Below are 15,979 nucleotides of genomic sequence, written 5' to 3' on the forward strand. Positions count from 1 at the left end.
AATCCCTCCAACTAAATTTATCAGCTGTTGATTCTAGCCAAGAGTTAAGCTAAATTAAACTTTGGAATTCCATGTAGAGTGTATCAGATGCTCTTGAGTTAAGGGGAGGTGGAGCTGCAACCAGCGAGTGTCCTAATTAAAAGCTGCCAGGGGAGCCATCCTTCACACCAGAGGCTTCTTTCTCACCTCTTCAAGCCTGTTACAGTTTTGGTGGCTTCGACATGACGGAAAACTGATCCAGGGGCGCAGCGCGCCAATCAAAACACCTACTGTCCAGCAGGTGTGTCTGAGTATCGTGTCTGGACATGCACATGCCAGGCATTGACTGCAAGGTTTGATCTGTCTCTGCATGTTTGCATGTGTGACACTGTGATCTCATGGCAAATTTGTGGTCTTTGATAGCAAGTGTGCATGCATGAGAAAAATATAAGAGAAATCTTTTTATATGCGACAGCCGCTGCCTGGTTATTAATTGCATCAAACTGGAAAGGGGGGAAAGTACCAACAGTAAGGGAATGGCAGAATAAGTTATTAGACTATGCAGAAATGGCTCAATTGACAAATAGATTAAGGGGAAATACAAAACAGTCATTCACGCAAAAATGGGATATGTTCAAGAAATACTGTACCTACAAAAATACAATAATGACATAACATCTATGGCAGCGTTTGAATGACCCTTGTGTAAATTAAATATTATTAAATAAGGAAAAATGGTACGATATGTTATAAGAAAGTATTAGAAAATATAGTAAGAGTAAGGTAAGAAGTATAAGTACATTCAATGTTGTAAATGTAACTTACATCGGGAAATGACGGGAAGTATATTTTGACATAATTTAGTTTATTGGATTTTACTTTGGTTTATTTTTGTCTAGTTAGAAAGTATAAGAAAAGAGCACGTATAAGTACAAATTTAAATCAATATTTAACGGTATAAAGGTTGTTATTATTATTATTATTAGTTTTACCTTTTCTTTGTATGTGTATTTAAGATTGTGTATGATATTCATGGATGTCAATTAATAAAAAAATAAAAAGAGAATGCCTGTGCCCTCTCCCATAACTTACTCAGATGTAGTCTCTCGCACACTTATCCTCTGCTATCCAAAGCCATTTCTCACATTAGACAGGGGCAAAGCTGGATCAATAGGAAGCTGCAGGCAGATACGCAGATCAGTGTCCTTGTGTTGTACATGTGTTAGATGCAGTGCTATTTTTCTATGAAAAGAGGTGCCAGAACTCACCATGAATGCCTCCCTTGTTCTCTTATAAAGGCAGTGGTGCCGCCTGAGAGGTGCCAGAACTGAGTTCCGACTGGGGGAAAAGCCCTGGTTAGATGAAATGTGTTTGTCACATTCATACATTTTGTATTTAGATCTGCGCTTAAAACAGGCATAGACCTGAAAGTGTAATGCAAAAAAGTGGCCCCGACATGTGAGCATATGTGGACACAAACACCTGACTTCCAGTGCATGCAGCAAAACATCTTTCCCCTTCCCTCAGAAGGGATTCGCAGAAGGGATTCCCTCAGAAGGGATTCGCAGAAAAATTAATGGCTTGAAATCTGTGCATTGAAATGCTCGGCTTCTGAAACTAGAAATCACCAGTTATGACTGTTTTCCTCTTAAGAGCAACACTGAATTCCAAGCATATGTGAAATTGCTTAATTTTCAACAAGGATTGAGGATAGAAAAGGATTTGTGAGCTATTAAGTGGGCAATGTATTTGTAATATCTGAGGGAGGTGGTCTGGGGCTCCTGGAAAGGATGAGGAAGTGTGCAGACATATGCCTTCTGAACTTTTGATATACTGACCACATGAGGACTAAAAACTTATTTTATTTTTGAAAAAAGGCTGGTAAAATATATTAGTAGATTCTCCAATGGATTGCTTCTCTGTGCACTGAATTTTGGCTCTGCAGATGTATATTTTTCCATATTAAACAACTGATTTTTTAAAATTTAATAATGTAATTTATTCCATGCGTCCAATAAAAATTGAAAAATAGTTTATGACGTTTTGGGCTAAGAGCTCTCACCCCTACTTTTAATTGTTGGAGTGGCCAGGGCAACCCAGCCAGATGGGCTGGGTGTTGTTGTTGTTGTTAAAAGGAATTACCGGTAAATATTAAAAGGCAGCCCTTCTGCCCTTCTCTCTTTTCCCCTCTCAGTCTAATTTGGCCCTTAACAGTGATCCAAAAGAGTGACTCCCAGCTTGCTCTCTACCCTGCTCCACCTCCCTGAGGTGAGAACTGCAGAAAAGCTGTAGAGTTCTTTATTACTATTATTTATTAATATTATAATAATTAATTAAATTAAGTAAATCAGCTGTCCTCGAAAATCAATGGCAGGGGTGAAGTACAAGAAATCCCATCAAGAATAAATCAGATCACCTGGTTTCAAAGACTTTGCTTCCACCTGTAGCTACCTTCCAGATCTGTCTCCAAAGGGTGGCCAAGCTGGGCTTTTGTCAGAGCCCCAAGACCAGCAGAGGGCCCACTGTCCTAATCATAATACTACCTTTCCCACTTTGCACCAAATGTCCCAGATAATCAGATGCAGCCTAGGAGAATTCCCAGTATGTATATCCTGCCTTTTCCATGGTAAGGGTCACAGTGAGGGAGTTATGCCAGAGCCCCACCCCTCACCCCCAATGCTAGTCACAGGTCAGTAAATGGCTTCAGCAGAAGCACTGGTGCCTGGTCTTGTGGCGCTGTTCTGTTTATTTTCTCCTCTCCTCCAGGCAAGAGTTCTTACTTAGTCTCAATGGTTCTTCCCCCCTACTAATTGTTTCCCAGGGACTGCTGGGATATGGAGAGATTTCTACTGGAATGGACTCATCTCACATTCTGCAAAGCACATATATTTCTTTTGTGGGGACTTCAGTGCTCAAATTGGAGCAGTCTCAGCAGGTCTTTTGCAACCATTAAGTTTAGAGTTGGAAGACAGTTCTCTAATGTTGTGTAATTCCATGGATAATAAATAAAATCAGCAAGGGAACTAACATTTTTAGAATTTGCATATGCATTATGCTTACCTGAGCAAACGTGAAGGTGATGCCACTGACCACATAGTGATCTCACTATCATTATTATTTTTTAATTGAATACCTTTAAAATGCTAGAAAGAACTGAGAACGATCATTTCCTGGGATCAATGTCCCAATACGCACTAACTGAACCTGCATCACTAACTGAAACAGCATATTTGACTGGAGAATTGCTGGGTGAGAAGAGATTGAAATGGTTTTTTAGACTGAGTAGTGACCTCCAAAAGAAACTCTATGGCCTCAATAGACCAGCAATTGGAGAAGGGAGGAACCTCCTCTCCTTAGCCAGAAATGCAGGTGAAATGTCTATCTCTGGAAATAGGATGTGCTAACTGGTCATTCAGATTTACCCAAAAAAAGTAATAAATTGTGTCCATAAAGCAAAAAAAGAATCAGGAGGGGGAGAAGGCCTTTTGGATAGTGCTTACTTTTCTTTTGCTAGAGTCTACATGTGAAGCTTGAGAGGGATTAGGAGTGTGAGTAACTTGAGAGCAAAATGACCAGCCTGTCCACCGAAACAGATGCCTCTCCATCCAATAAGCAGAAATATATTTTGCACTAGGCTGATTGAGTCCCTTGGGCAATTGGGACATGTGCAGTGTAATTCTGTGTATCTCAATATTCCACTGCATTCAGTGGGGCTGTTGTGGTCTGGAGGCAATACAGTGGTGCCTTGGGTTACATACGCTTCAGGTTACATACGCTTCAGGTTACAGACTCCACTAACCCAGAAATAGTGCTTCAGGTTAATAACTTTGCTTCAGGATGAGAACAGAAATCGTGCTCCGGCGGGGCGGCAGCAGTGGGAGGCCCCATTAGCTAAAGTGGTGCTTCAGGTTAAGAACAGTTTCAGGTTAAGTACGGACCTCCGGAACAAATTAAGTACTTAACCCGAGGTACCACTGTAGTGGACTGTATGAGGACGAATAAACTGAGGCTGGAACTCAACAAGGTGGAGGCACTTTGGGGTTGTGATTCTCAGAATTAGGAATTGGTTTGGCAGAGTTGCACACATTTTGAACCTGCAAGCAGCAGACACCCCAAGCTTGGCAGTAGTTCTCAATCCAGCTTTGTCATAGGAGACCCAAGTGGTGTTAGTGGTAGTGTGCTTATTTCTAACTATAGTCTGCTCACAAGCTACAGCCATTCCTGGACAGAGATAGCCCAGACACGATAATCCATGCCTTATGACTTGATTACTGAAAAGGTGCCTGCTACATGGGGCTGCCCTTGAAGATGGCCCAGAAACTACAACTGGTGCAGCCGGAATGTTGAGCAGTTCATTCTGCTAGAATCATGTAACACTGATTCTGAAGGATCTGCACTGTCTGCCTTCATTTTTCCAAGCTCAGTTCATTATCCCAGGTACCTGGTACCTGATTCAGCTGCTGTTTGCCTGGAATTGCTAGTGATTGGACCTAGCATGTGTTCTGCCACTGATCTATGTGCGCCCTCCCTTTTTGGTTAGGGGTAGTTTGTAATTATGAGCTGTCCATTTTTTTTAGAAAAACTGTAGAATTGTCCATCAATTTATTTGATGTGAAAAGCATCAACTTATGAAGAGGAGACATCTATTCATCATTAGCTAGGCATATTTTGACATCTTACTCCCTTCCCAATTTCCCTCCTTAATTGATCATACCAATAGTCATATATCAAGTCTCGCTTGTTGCTCATTTGGTTGCCAATGTTTGTGGTTTCAGACTGACCTAGGGCTGTTTGAAGGCCATGCAAAATAAACATTCTAAAATGCATGTCATGCAGTCCACACTCCTGTGACATCAGTGGCATCACAATTGCTCTGGGTGTCCAGTTCTGGTCCTGCAGACAAGCCCACAGGGCAAGGCAGTTCTATTGTTGCAGCACCAAGGAGAGCTCCTCGTTAGCAACCTGCTCTGGCAAGGGTTAGAAGTCATCTGAGGTCTTTTGAACCTCTGTCTCCAGTCCACCTCTCTTGGGCTTCACCCCCTTTTAAAGAAATAGAGTCTCTTAAAGGGCCAACTCTCTGGCCTGAAGATGGACACTTCTCCCATGCTCCATGACCTGCCTCCCAGTGCCATTAGACTGGCAAGGTAATATAGGAGGCACTCATTTCTTTGGATCTGGAAAAAAAGCACCCAGGAAGGTCCTGGTAGGGGTTCAATGGGCCTTGGTAAGGTAGGATCTGGTTCGATGAACTTCTGCCTGCCGGCCTCAGGTTCTGTCTTTCCCTGATCACCAGCATTAGATATAACCTGAAATGTGGGCTAGCTCCTCTGATGGTGATATAGTAGCTTCTGACTCAGTGCTGGACTCTGGGGCAGTAGCTATAGGTGGGCTGAAGGAGCACTGCTTACCTAATCTCCCGTCACCACTGTTGGTGTGATATAATAATAATAATAATAATAATAATAATAATAATAATAATAATAATTTTTATTATTATTTATTTATACCCCACCCATCTGGCTGAGTCTCCCCAGCCACTCTGGGTGGCTCACAATCAAGTGTTAAAAACAGTACAGTGTTAAATATTTAAAACTTCCCTGAACAGGGCTGCCTTCATATGTCTTTTAAAGATAGGATAGCTGCTTATTTCCTTCACATCTGAAGGGAAGGTGTTCCACTGGGTGGGCGCCACTACCGAGAAGGCCCTCTGTCTGGTTCCCTGTAACCTCACTCCTCGCAATGAGGGAACCGCCAGAAGGCCCTCAGCGCTGGATCTCAGTGTCCAGGCTGAACGATGGGGGTGGAGACACTCCTTCAGGTATACAGGACCGAGGCCGTTTAGGGCTTTAAAGGTCAGCACCAACACTTTGAATTCTGCTCGGAAACGTACTGGGAGCCAATGCAGATCTCTCAGAACTGGTGTTATGTGGTCCCAGTGGCCACTCCCAGTCACCAGACTAGCTGCTGCATTCTGGATTAATTGCAGTTTCCGGGTCACCTTCAAAGGTAGCCCCATGTAGAGTGCATTGCAGTAGTCCAGTCGAGTACAGTACAGTGATGTACTGTCCAGTCAAGGAGGAGGGGAGAATAAATCTCAGTGTCAGATTTGTTCTGTTGGTGAGTTTGCACCACACCATCCACACTGCTGCCTAGCCCCTCACCCTCCCACTATACCACAAGGACAGCAGGGAACACCCTGTCCAACCAACTGCTACTGCTCTGGGGTCATGACAGCTGATAGCTTCTGCTACTCTTACTATTACTCATATCTTTGGAACCAACAATGGAAACCACTAGCACCAATAATTGTATGTCATAAAGAAAGTAGTTTAGAAAACAAGATGGATTGATCCTTTATTAGGATAAACTTGCAATTACAGTCAAAGCAACTGGCGTGATTAGACCAGGAATGCTTCTTAAGGAGGCAAAATTGCATGTTGTAATAACAGGCGCGTCGTTTTCTGTCCCTGTCATAAGGTACAACAAAGGGGTGAAAAAATAAAGAAAAAGAATTGCATATCTGATTTTTTGCATGGACACTCAAAGAATATGGAGATTTCATATCACAGAAGACGCCCACTAGTGCTTTCTGCCAGAGGAAATAAGTAATTCACTACTGAGAAATCTACAGAAGACTGAAGCACATCAAAGCATCATTATTGTAATGCAAAAAAGCAGCAAGATAGTCCAAATCTGCCAGGGCTTTTCTGAATTAACCTTATGTAATGATCCTATTTTCTCTCCATTATTTAAAAGGCATACTCTGCTGAGCCCATTTTGCATCAGCCGTTCTCTGCCTTACAAAGATCTGTTGGTCCATCAGCACTCAAGCAAAGAATCACTAGTTTTCCAAACTCTACATGTGTATTTCCCTGCTGGAGATTTTTCACATACACTTTAGGGTGTGTTTTTTTAAAAGAGGGTCCCTTGTTTCTGGAGTTGCAATAGGAGCATAGGAAGCTGCCTTGTACTGGGCCAGACCAGTGGTCCATCTATCTCAGTTTTGTCTACACTGACTGGCAGCAGCTCTCCAGGGTTTCAGGCAGGCAGTGCTTCCAAGCTCTACCTGGAGATGCCAAGAATTGGACCTGGGACCTCCTGCATGCAAAGCAGATGCTCTGCTACTGAGCTCCACCCCTTTTCAAAGGTGATAATGTGATATCTCCAGTAAGGCCAGACATTTTGCAATCCAATTAGCATGATTCCAGACTTGCTGCTGTTTGGAAAGCATGCATGGAATCAACTAGTGCTGCCAGAAAGGCTCTCTGATCCCAGGCTATGGAATGAATTTGGAGGGACTCGTAACAACCTACCTCAAAGAGGAGAGCTTTATAGCCCCAAAATCTGGGTTAGGTTCTTGCAAGGTTTACTGAGACAATGTGTGCAAATGGCTTTGAGCATTCTCAAGTGTGGCATATATGCTAAACAGGATTGACAACTTGAATAATATAGGGGGTGGGCAGATAAGCCCCGCCCCACATAATTAACCACAAGGCGCAGTGCATGCACACCATTTGAATGGCAATGCTGATCCACTTTGGGGGAGCCTGGAAACCTTAAATATTTTATTGAGGGGGCCAAAGGGACCTCGGTCCCTAGGAGTTGGCTCCTATGATGCTAAATATAATGGTTTTAGTAACCATTGGCTTAGGCAGAATGCAAAGCAGTGAATGGCCAAAGGATGCTAGACCAGCACCAGCACTCAGTGAGGCTGGACAGCTGCCAAGGAACCATAGATGGTTGAGGGAGCCACTGAGCTAGACCTAGTGCAACCCCTAATACACCTTCTCTGCTGCATTTGGCATTCAGTGGATCCGCAAGAAGGATGGATTAAGACTTTCAAAAATAACACAATGGGGAATGATCACACTGGGGAGGGGCCTTCTTTCTAAATCTCAGTTGTGTCCTGGCAATAAGCTCCTCCTCTGTATGAACAGGTCATTTTCAGCCAGTAGACTATTTGCATCCAGCAGGTCATTAGCGTCCATTAAAGCAAATGGGGTTTTGCCTACCAACCTTAGTCTCTCCTCACCCACCTGCTTGCCTTCTTACAACTAGTCCTGTGGCACAATGGGTCAATGCCTCTGGCTGTTGACCAGAAGGTTGGTGGTTTGAGCCCACCCAGGGATTGCTGTGGGCAGGATTCCTGCACCAGATGACCCTCGGGAGTCCCCTCCAACTCTATGATTCTATGAGTCTATGAACTAGTCCGGGGTTGGTGGGTGACATTGGTTGTAGGCTTCCTACTCTTTCTTCAGTGTTGCCCTTGTAGAACTCATGAGAAAAGAGGATAAGGACAAACCTTAGAAGTAGCTGGTTCTTGCTCCGCCTACCCTTGACCTCCGTGCTTTCTGCAGAATCATTTTCAATGGGCACCAGTCATCACTGTTTGCATCACTTCTGTTCCAGCGCCAGCTGTCATGTGAATTCCTTGCAGTGCTCCCAAGTGTTTGGTGGGAGGGCACAGCAAGGAGGATGGGCTAACAATCGCACAGCTGAGCCCAAGTAGCATGCCTTTGTTGCAAAACCTGCTGCACGCTTGGCTGATATAGCCCACTTTCTTGAGCCTGTCACTTAAGGGAAAAAAACTGTTGACCAGTGAAATATTGCTAAGGTGCATTGCCAGCTGACGGAATCCTCACTCATTGCCTTGTGCTAGTTTTAGACTTTCTTAGCCAGCACTTTTCACTTGGGATGTTGGCAGGAAACCCCCCGGATCAAACTTCTGGGATCAGAGCTATGATGTTCTCCTTAGTGCAGCTCCGGCCATCTCCTGCATAAGCACCAGGATTTTAAAGGCTGCAGTCATGGTCAAATGCATTTGCACTGGTCAAGGGGGCTTACAGCATTTTAAAGAGATATAAAATGAATGCATTAAAAAAAAAAAAAACCAGAATCTTTGTAAACATCTATAATCAATCCAATTTTGCTTTGTACTATGAATAGCATCTGGGACCAAACGAATGTTTTGCAAGTTATGCTCCCTGTTCCACATAACTGGTAATGAGGGTTCGTACCACTTTAGAACGTTACAAGTTCATTTTGATTTAATTTCTTAAAGCTTCTGGTGTTTGTTTTCTCTTACTCTTATTTAAGATGCAGATGGCCATGATACGCATATTCACAAATATCTAGTTTTTAAAGGAACTTGAATTGGTCAGTACTCCTGTAGCCAATCTGGTGCCCTCCGGATGTTTCAGACTACAACTGTGTAGCTCTGCTGGCTGGGACTGATGGGAATTGTAGAAATCTACAGAAGCACATCAAAGCATCATTACTGTAATGCGAAAAAGCAGCAAGATAGTCCAAATCGGCCAGCGCTTCTCAGAATTAATGTTATGTGATGATCTTATTTCCTCTCCATTATTTAAAGGGCATACTCTGCCAAGCCCATTTTGCATCGGCCATTCTCTTCCTTACAAAGATGCTGCTGACCCATAAGCTCTGCTGGCTGGGGATGATGGGAGTTGTAGTTCAAAACATCTGGAGGGCACCAGGCATATGCTCACCCTTTGACTGAAGATGCCTTTAGGTGCCACTATGAAGCTGATCAATCCAGGTGATGGCAGTTGCATTCAGCAAACCTAAAAGATTTCTTTGGGGTGAGCTTCTTGGGGTGTTATTGCTGCGAGCAATATTCCTCCCTTGCAGGCTGTTTATATGCTAGCCATATATCACAAAGACTCCACTGTACCTCATTCCAGAGGAAACCCTGGGGGAAATGCCCAGAACCCCTGGAATCTTGCACCACTCAAGGATTGGGGTGGCATGAAATAATATATTCCACTTTACACTATCATCTGATCTTGTGCACACACTTTATAATCCGGCTCTTCTGTCCTTGAGGAATATACATTCTGTCCAAAAATTACAGTGAATGCATAGGCAAGGGTAGTCAACCCATGCTTTGCTGTGACTTGAGCTATATGAAGTTCAATAGTTGGCTGCTGAACAAAGTGATTTTGAACAGATCATGTAAAATAACAGAGAGGCTTTAGTTGATCGTGATCATTTTCTCCATCTCAATTTTGTAGGTTCATTTTATCACTACATGGATATATACATCCAGTGCTTTTTCCTGGGGGGGATGCAGGGGTACACATATCCCTAAACATTTTGTGAATCTTTGTACTTGTGTCCATTTACTGTATTTATTTTTCCCGATTTGAACTATAAAATGGTGATTTTCTTGAGTCAAAATGAGAGTACTCCTAAACATTTTTTTTGGGGGGGGGGAGCACTGCATACATCCGGTCAGACCATAGATCCATGGTGTACTGTAGCATTGTCTACCACAAGAATGGGGAGCCTGTGACTCTCCAGATGTAACTAATGTATCACGCTGACATTGTCATCCCCCCATGAAGTGGCCTCAATATGCTTGATGTAACTGGTCCTCATTAATTAGAAGGCAAAGGAAGTGCAGAAGAACTGGCAGACAGCTCTAATGACCAGTGCAACAGGTTCCCACTTACGGTAGTCATAGCAGCGTAATAAAGTCCAGCATGGAGGGAGGGGACACTTTTGGCAAAGTTTGCCTATTCATTTCCTCATAGTGCCCATGTCCACCTGTCACAAAAAAATGGATGCATGAGAGAATCCCAACCAACTACTTTCCCCCCGATTGAAATCTTTTTAATCCTCACTCAGTCTCAAGTAGGCAGGGGGTTAAGCAATGTAGCTGGCTTCTGCTAAGCTAGTTTATCCTGGCCTGGAAACCCCTGCAGCAATAATTACATGGGGTTTTCTAGCCTGGTGTGAATAAAGCCACAGTGGCAATTACACCAAACATCTGGTGGACGCATTAGCTTCTTGTTGCTTATAGAACTGGCTCTTTTCCATTCATTTATCCTCTCACATAAGAAGCAACCAATAAGCTCCCAAGTTCCTTCACCTCCCTTCCTCAGAAGGAGGCTGGGGAATCATATATATATATATATATATATATACACACACACACACACACACACACACACACACCCCTGGATGGGGTCAAAGGCAACTATGTCAAAGGCAACTATAAGGTTGCAGCGCTCATCTAGCTTTCAGGCCAAGGGAGCCAGTGTTTGTCCACAGACAGCTTTCTGGGTCATGCGGCCAGCATGACTAAACTGCTTCTGGTGCAACGGAACACTGTGACGGAAACTAGAGCGCATGGAAATGCTGTTTACCTTCCCACCACAGCAGTACCTGTTTATCTATTTGCACTGGCGTGCTTTCGAACTGCTAGGTTGGCAGGAGCTCAGACAGAGCAACGGGCGCTTAGTGGGGATTTGAACCGCCGACCTTCCAAACGGCAAGCCCAAGAGGCTCTGTGGTTTAGATCACAGCATCACCCGCATCCCCAATATAGAATTATACTGCATCCCCAACCAAGTATGCCACCTAATTCCATACATCTTAGAAAATGAAGCAAAAAGGGGGGGGGTAAATGGAGACAGATATAATTGGAAACACCCCTGTGACAGTGTATCCATTTCTCCAAAACAAACTAAAACAAACCCCCACAACAACAACAACAACAAAAGGTTCACGCTGGCCATGTTTAAAGCATGGAAAGAAAAAGTGGAGAAACCGTCCCCAGCCCTATCCCCACTAATTCCCCATGTCCACCACCCACCATTCCACAGTGCATTCTAAAGCTTCCAAGTAAAGAAATGGTAAGCCAAAGGTTTTCACCACCTTACAGACTTCTGCAAAAAGGCAATCCTATATTGATACAAAAAAAATACAAGTCAAACTAGGAGACACCCAAATACTCTGGCTGACCCATCACCGACTATAGTTCACTGAATGAACCCTAGCTGCTACAAGAGTTATTGACATCCCTACTTTTCACATCAACACCACACTATGGAACATCACCATCAGGTTCACTAACTGTTTCTCATAGATCACCTAACCTATCGATCCTCAGAGGCTGCACCCACACTCAAAACCCCCCTTCTGGGGAACCTGCATCATTATTCCAGCCAGCACTTATACAAGATCAAGGCATAAGACAGGACAGAATTTTTTTGTTGTTTAGTCGTTTAGTCGTGTCCGACTCTTTGTAACCCCATGGACCAGAGCACGCCAGGCACTTCTGTCTTCCACTGCGTCCCGCAGTTTAGTCAAACTCATGCTGGTAGCTTCGAGAACAGGGTCCAACGATCTCGTCCTCTGTCATCCCCTTCTCCTTGTGCCCTCCATCTTTCCCAACATCAGGGTCTTTTCCAGGGAGTCTTCTCTTCTCATGAGGTGGCCAAAGTACTGGAGTCTCAGCTTCAGGATCTGTCCTTCCAGTGAGCACTCAGGGCTGATTTCCTTAAGAATGGATCTTCTTGCAGTCCATGGGACTCTCAAGAGTCTCCTCCAGCACCATAATTCAAAAGCATCAATTCTTTGGCAATCAGCCTTCTTTATGGTCCAGCTCTCACTTCCATACATCACTACTGGGAAAACCATAGCTTTAACTATATGGACCTTTGTTGGCAAGGTGATGTCTCTGCTTTTTAAGATGCTGTCTAGGTTTGTCATTGCTTTTCTCCCAAGAAGCAGGCGTCTTTTAATTTCGTGGCTGCTGTCACCATCTGTGGTGATCATGGAGCCCAAGAAAGTAAAATCTCTCACTGACTCCATTTCTTCCCCTTCTATTTCCCAGGAGGTGATGGGATCACTGCCTTGCCGTGGCAAAGGGGCTTGAATAACTCAGAGAAGCTATGAACTATGCCAAGCAGGGCACCCAAGATGAACAGGTCATAGTGGAGAGTTTTGACCAAACGTGATCCACCTGGAGGAGGAACCGGCAAGCCACTCCAGTATCCCTGCCAAGAAAACTCCATGGACAAAGACAACAGGACAGAATACTCAGCTGTAAAAGTTTCCCCTTCATACCCTTGAAGCAGCTGCAAAATGGGGAGAATGGTATGTATCCATGTTTGCAAGCTGTCAAAGAATTTGTATTTAACAGGCAAAAGGCAAGGGTTATCTGTTTGTGACATTGATGTTTCTTTCCCCCCGGCTATTGATGATATCACAGAATGTTCACAATTGTTTCAACTGCTCAGGTGTCAAAAGTCATATACTGAAAATTTCACATGGGGGGGGAGTTCACAAAAAGAATTGTATGATGGGGGAAGGCTGATTTTCCACGTGCTGATTGAGAACAACCCGCCAATGCCTGGGTCAGCACTCTCTGTGATTTAAAATGAATTATGAAAAGGAAGAAACAAATTTCCCATCACAGTAGTGACCCATTGGGGACCTCATATGAGCAGCCACATTTCATGATCAGGTTTTGAATCAGGTTCCAGGAGGGTAATAAAGCAATAAATCTTTCAGAATATAAAATAGGAAATAAATGCCTAGGAAGAAGCATAAGGACTTAAAGGTTGAATCATACATAAAAAGGTAGCAAGAACATAGTCTTACTGGGAAAAGCTCATGTTGAAAAGTGAGCATCATAATCATCCAAGAAAGGTGTTGATAAGTTGGAACGGATCTTGAGGGAATGGGTCTGGAATGGAAATCCTGTGGGGGTAGATTGATGGAACTTATTCTGATGAAAGTGTATTTAGTGGTTGATGATGTTAAATATGCAACCCCGTCCTATGCGTGCTTTTTCAGAACTATGTCCAGGTACGCTCATTTGGGATTATTCCAAGGTAAATGTGCCTAGGATTGCAGCCTTATAAGGGTTTCAGAAAGGCACAATCACATTTCCATTCTGCTAGGTGTATGGCAAATTATTGTGTATGTGTTTTTCACTGCAGCGGCAGGACTGGCTGTCTGAAGGCAATGCAGGCAGAGGCATGGGTAGTTTGGCAAATACTGTAGGCAGTCTTCACTCTGAGGAGCCAAAACAGATTCTGAGGCTTTTTATAGTGCCAGGTGGAACCTCATCTGCCTTTTTCTGTCACCTGCTGAAATAGAAACTATAGTACCAAAGCACAACACAGGGAAGGTCGTCAGCTCCCTATTATGACACGCTGTCATGGTGGTGCAGAGAGTAAATTGCCTACATCTGGTTATAAGTCCTCTGGCACCTTACATACAAGAAGGTAGAAAAGGAGTGGGAAACCTGTGGGCTTTCAAATGTTGTTGGACCCCAACTTCCATCAGACCCAGCCAAAAGTTATGGATGATAGGAATTGTAGTCTAGCAACACCTGGAGGACTACAGGTTCTGTACCCCTGACATAGAATTAGGTTATATTAGGGGAAAGACTTTATATAGCCATATTTATACAGGGAATGGAATGCGAGAGATCTTCCACTTTGCAAGTTTTCAAGCAAACACAGGGAAGATGATTCTTGGAACAGAAATGGACAACATCAGATGCTCATAGAATCAGGGGATTGTAGAGCTGGAAGGACCCATGAGGGTCATCTTGTCCAACCACCTGCAATGCAGGAATCTTTTGCCCAACGTGGGGCTCAAACCCAGGACCCTGAGATTAAGAGTCTCATGCTCCACTGCTGTTGGGCTACAACTCACATTATCTTGAGTTAGCTTAGCCAGTGGTCATCCATGATGGGAGTTGGAGTCCAACAACATCTAGGGATTGAAGTCTGGGCCAGATGACCCCTGGGAATGTTTATGTTCTGTGATTGTCTTTTATATGTAGAAAGATGGTGTGACCAAAGAGCATAGAGGCTACAGCTTGCAGAAAGAGAGAGGAAATGATATTGCAGAGTGTTGAGAGAAAGAGAGAACAAAAGAAGGGAAGGACTGAGAAAATAGTGAATGGTTGCAAAATACAATGGAAACTATTTTGTTTGCAAATTATCTCCTTTGTACTCTCCTCTGCAAATGGACATCAAATTTTCATGAGATATTCTCAGAATGTTCAGGTGTCTGCTGAATATTCACAAAATATCTGGTGTCACTATTTGACAACTAATCATGCTTTGATTTAGATATTTGACTTTGCAGTTTGATTTTAATGTTTGATATTTGACAGTATGTGACAGCTGCCTGTGCCTGATAGTTTATGACAAATCAAGGTTAGATCTATATCTGAACACAGTATATATACAGCAGCATTGCACACAAGGCCACTAAAGTAATATCAATAGTTGTTGATGTTTTTCCTCAGCACTGCTTCAGAATATTAAAATAGGCTAGATGTAGTTCAGTATCAGGACTTCCTGAGAAGCATTGCATATTACCAGTTAAAAATGCAAAAAAAAAAGTTTCCATGATTCAGGACATTCACAGCAAGGTTAAATTCATTCCATGAGTACCTTGTTATAGCTTCCTATGCAATGAGATATAGCAGCAACAATATGGATGTGGGCAGTGCTTTTTTCGGGGGGACACAGGGGTACACATGCCCCATAACATTTTGTGATTCTAAGTTTGGCCTCATTGAGGGGCAGTATTTCAATATGAGTAGGAAAATGAGAGTACCCCTAAACATTTTTTTAGAAAAAAGAGCTGGATGTGGGTAGCTCAGTTGGTTAAAATGTGGTGCTGATAACGCCAGGGTTGCAGGTCGATCCCCAGAAGGGACAGCTGCATACTCCAGCTGCCCTGCAAGGGGTTGAACTAGATAATCTTCAGAGTCCCTTGCAACTCTACAATTCTATGATTTCTATGATATAGAATTAGGCTGCATTCACATGGCAATTTATTCTGCTTTCATAATTTCCCCCCTAACTGTTAAGTTCAGTATTATATTTGCACTGCCACATGACATTAAAGGCACTTCTGGAACTATAATAGAATATAGTCCAAGTTTAATTTCCATATTATTTGCTTCCAGAATCCATTTGCAAATACTATGAGTGCTCAATTTGACTTTTATTCTACTGTACACCCACTATAGTTCTGGAAGTGGCTTTCACATTGTGTAGAAGCTCAAATGTGGAAATTAAAAGCTAGGGAAACTTCATGGAAACAGAATAAGCTGCCATGTGAATGAAGCCTTTTTCTGTTACAGTTCTAAAATTATGGATCCATCACCACTGAAAGGGGTGTCCAGACAACTCTGAGTCATGAATGGAAGTGCCATGCC

The 15,979-nt window shown here is 43.2% G+C and overlaps 1 protein-coding gene and 1 long non-coding RNA gene across 2 annotated transcripts in view; both read left to right on the forward strand.

The window, feature by feature from the left end:
* The first annotated feature begins 255 nt into the window (after positions 1–255).
* PVALB (parvalbumin) overlaps positions 256–15,979 on the forward strand; it is a 45,010-nt gene continuing 29,286 nt past the window's right edge. The window contains exon 1 of the mRNA XM_083575424.1: positions 256–280. The gene's annotated coding sequence lies outside the window, so the exon portion shown is untranslated. The remainder of the gene's footprint in view (positions 281–15,979) is intronic.
* LOC310743783 lies at positions 4,866–6,713 on the forward strand. Its single transcript, XR_014539224.1, has 2 exons — positions 4,866–5,123; positions 6,457–6,713. It is a non-coding gene; the product is annotated as an uncharacterized lncRNA (long non-coding RNA).

This window comes from Podarcis filfolensis (genome assembly GCF_964270895.1).
Source record: "Podarcis filfolensis genome assembly, chromosome: 10".
NCBI lineage: Eukaryota > Metazoa > Chordata > Lepidosauria > Squamata > Lacertidae > Podarcis > Podarcis filfolensis.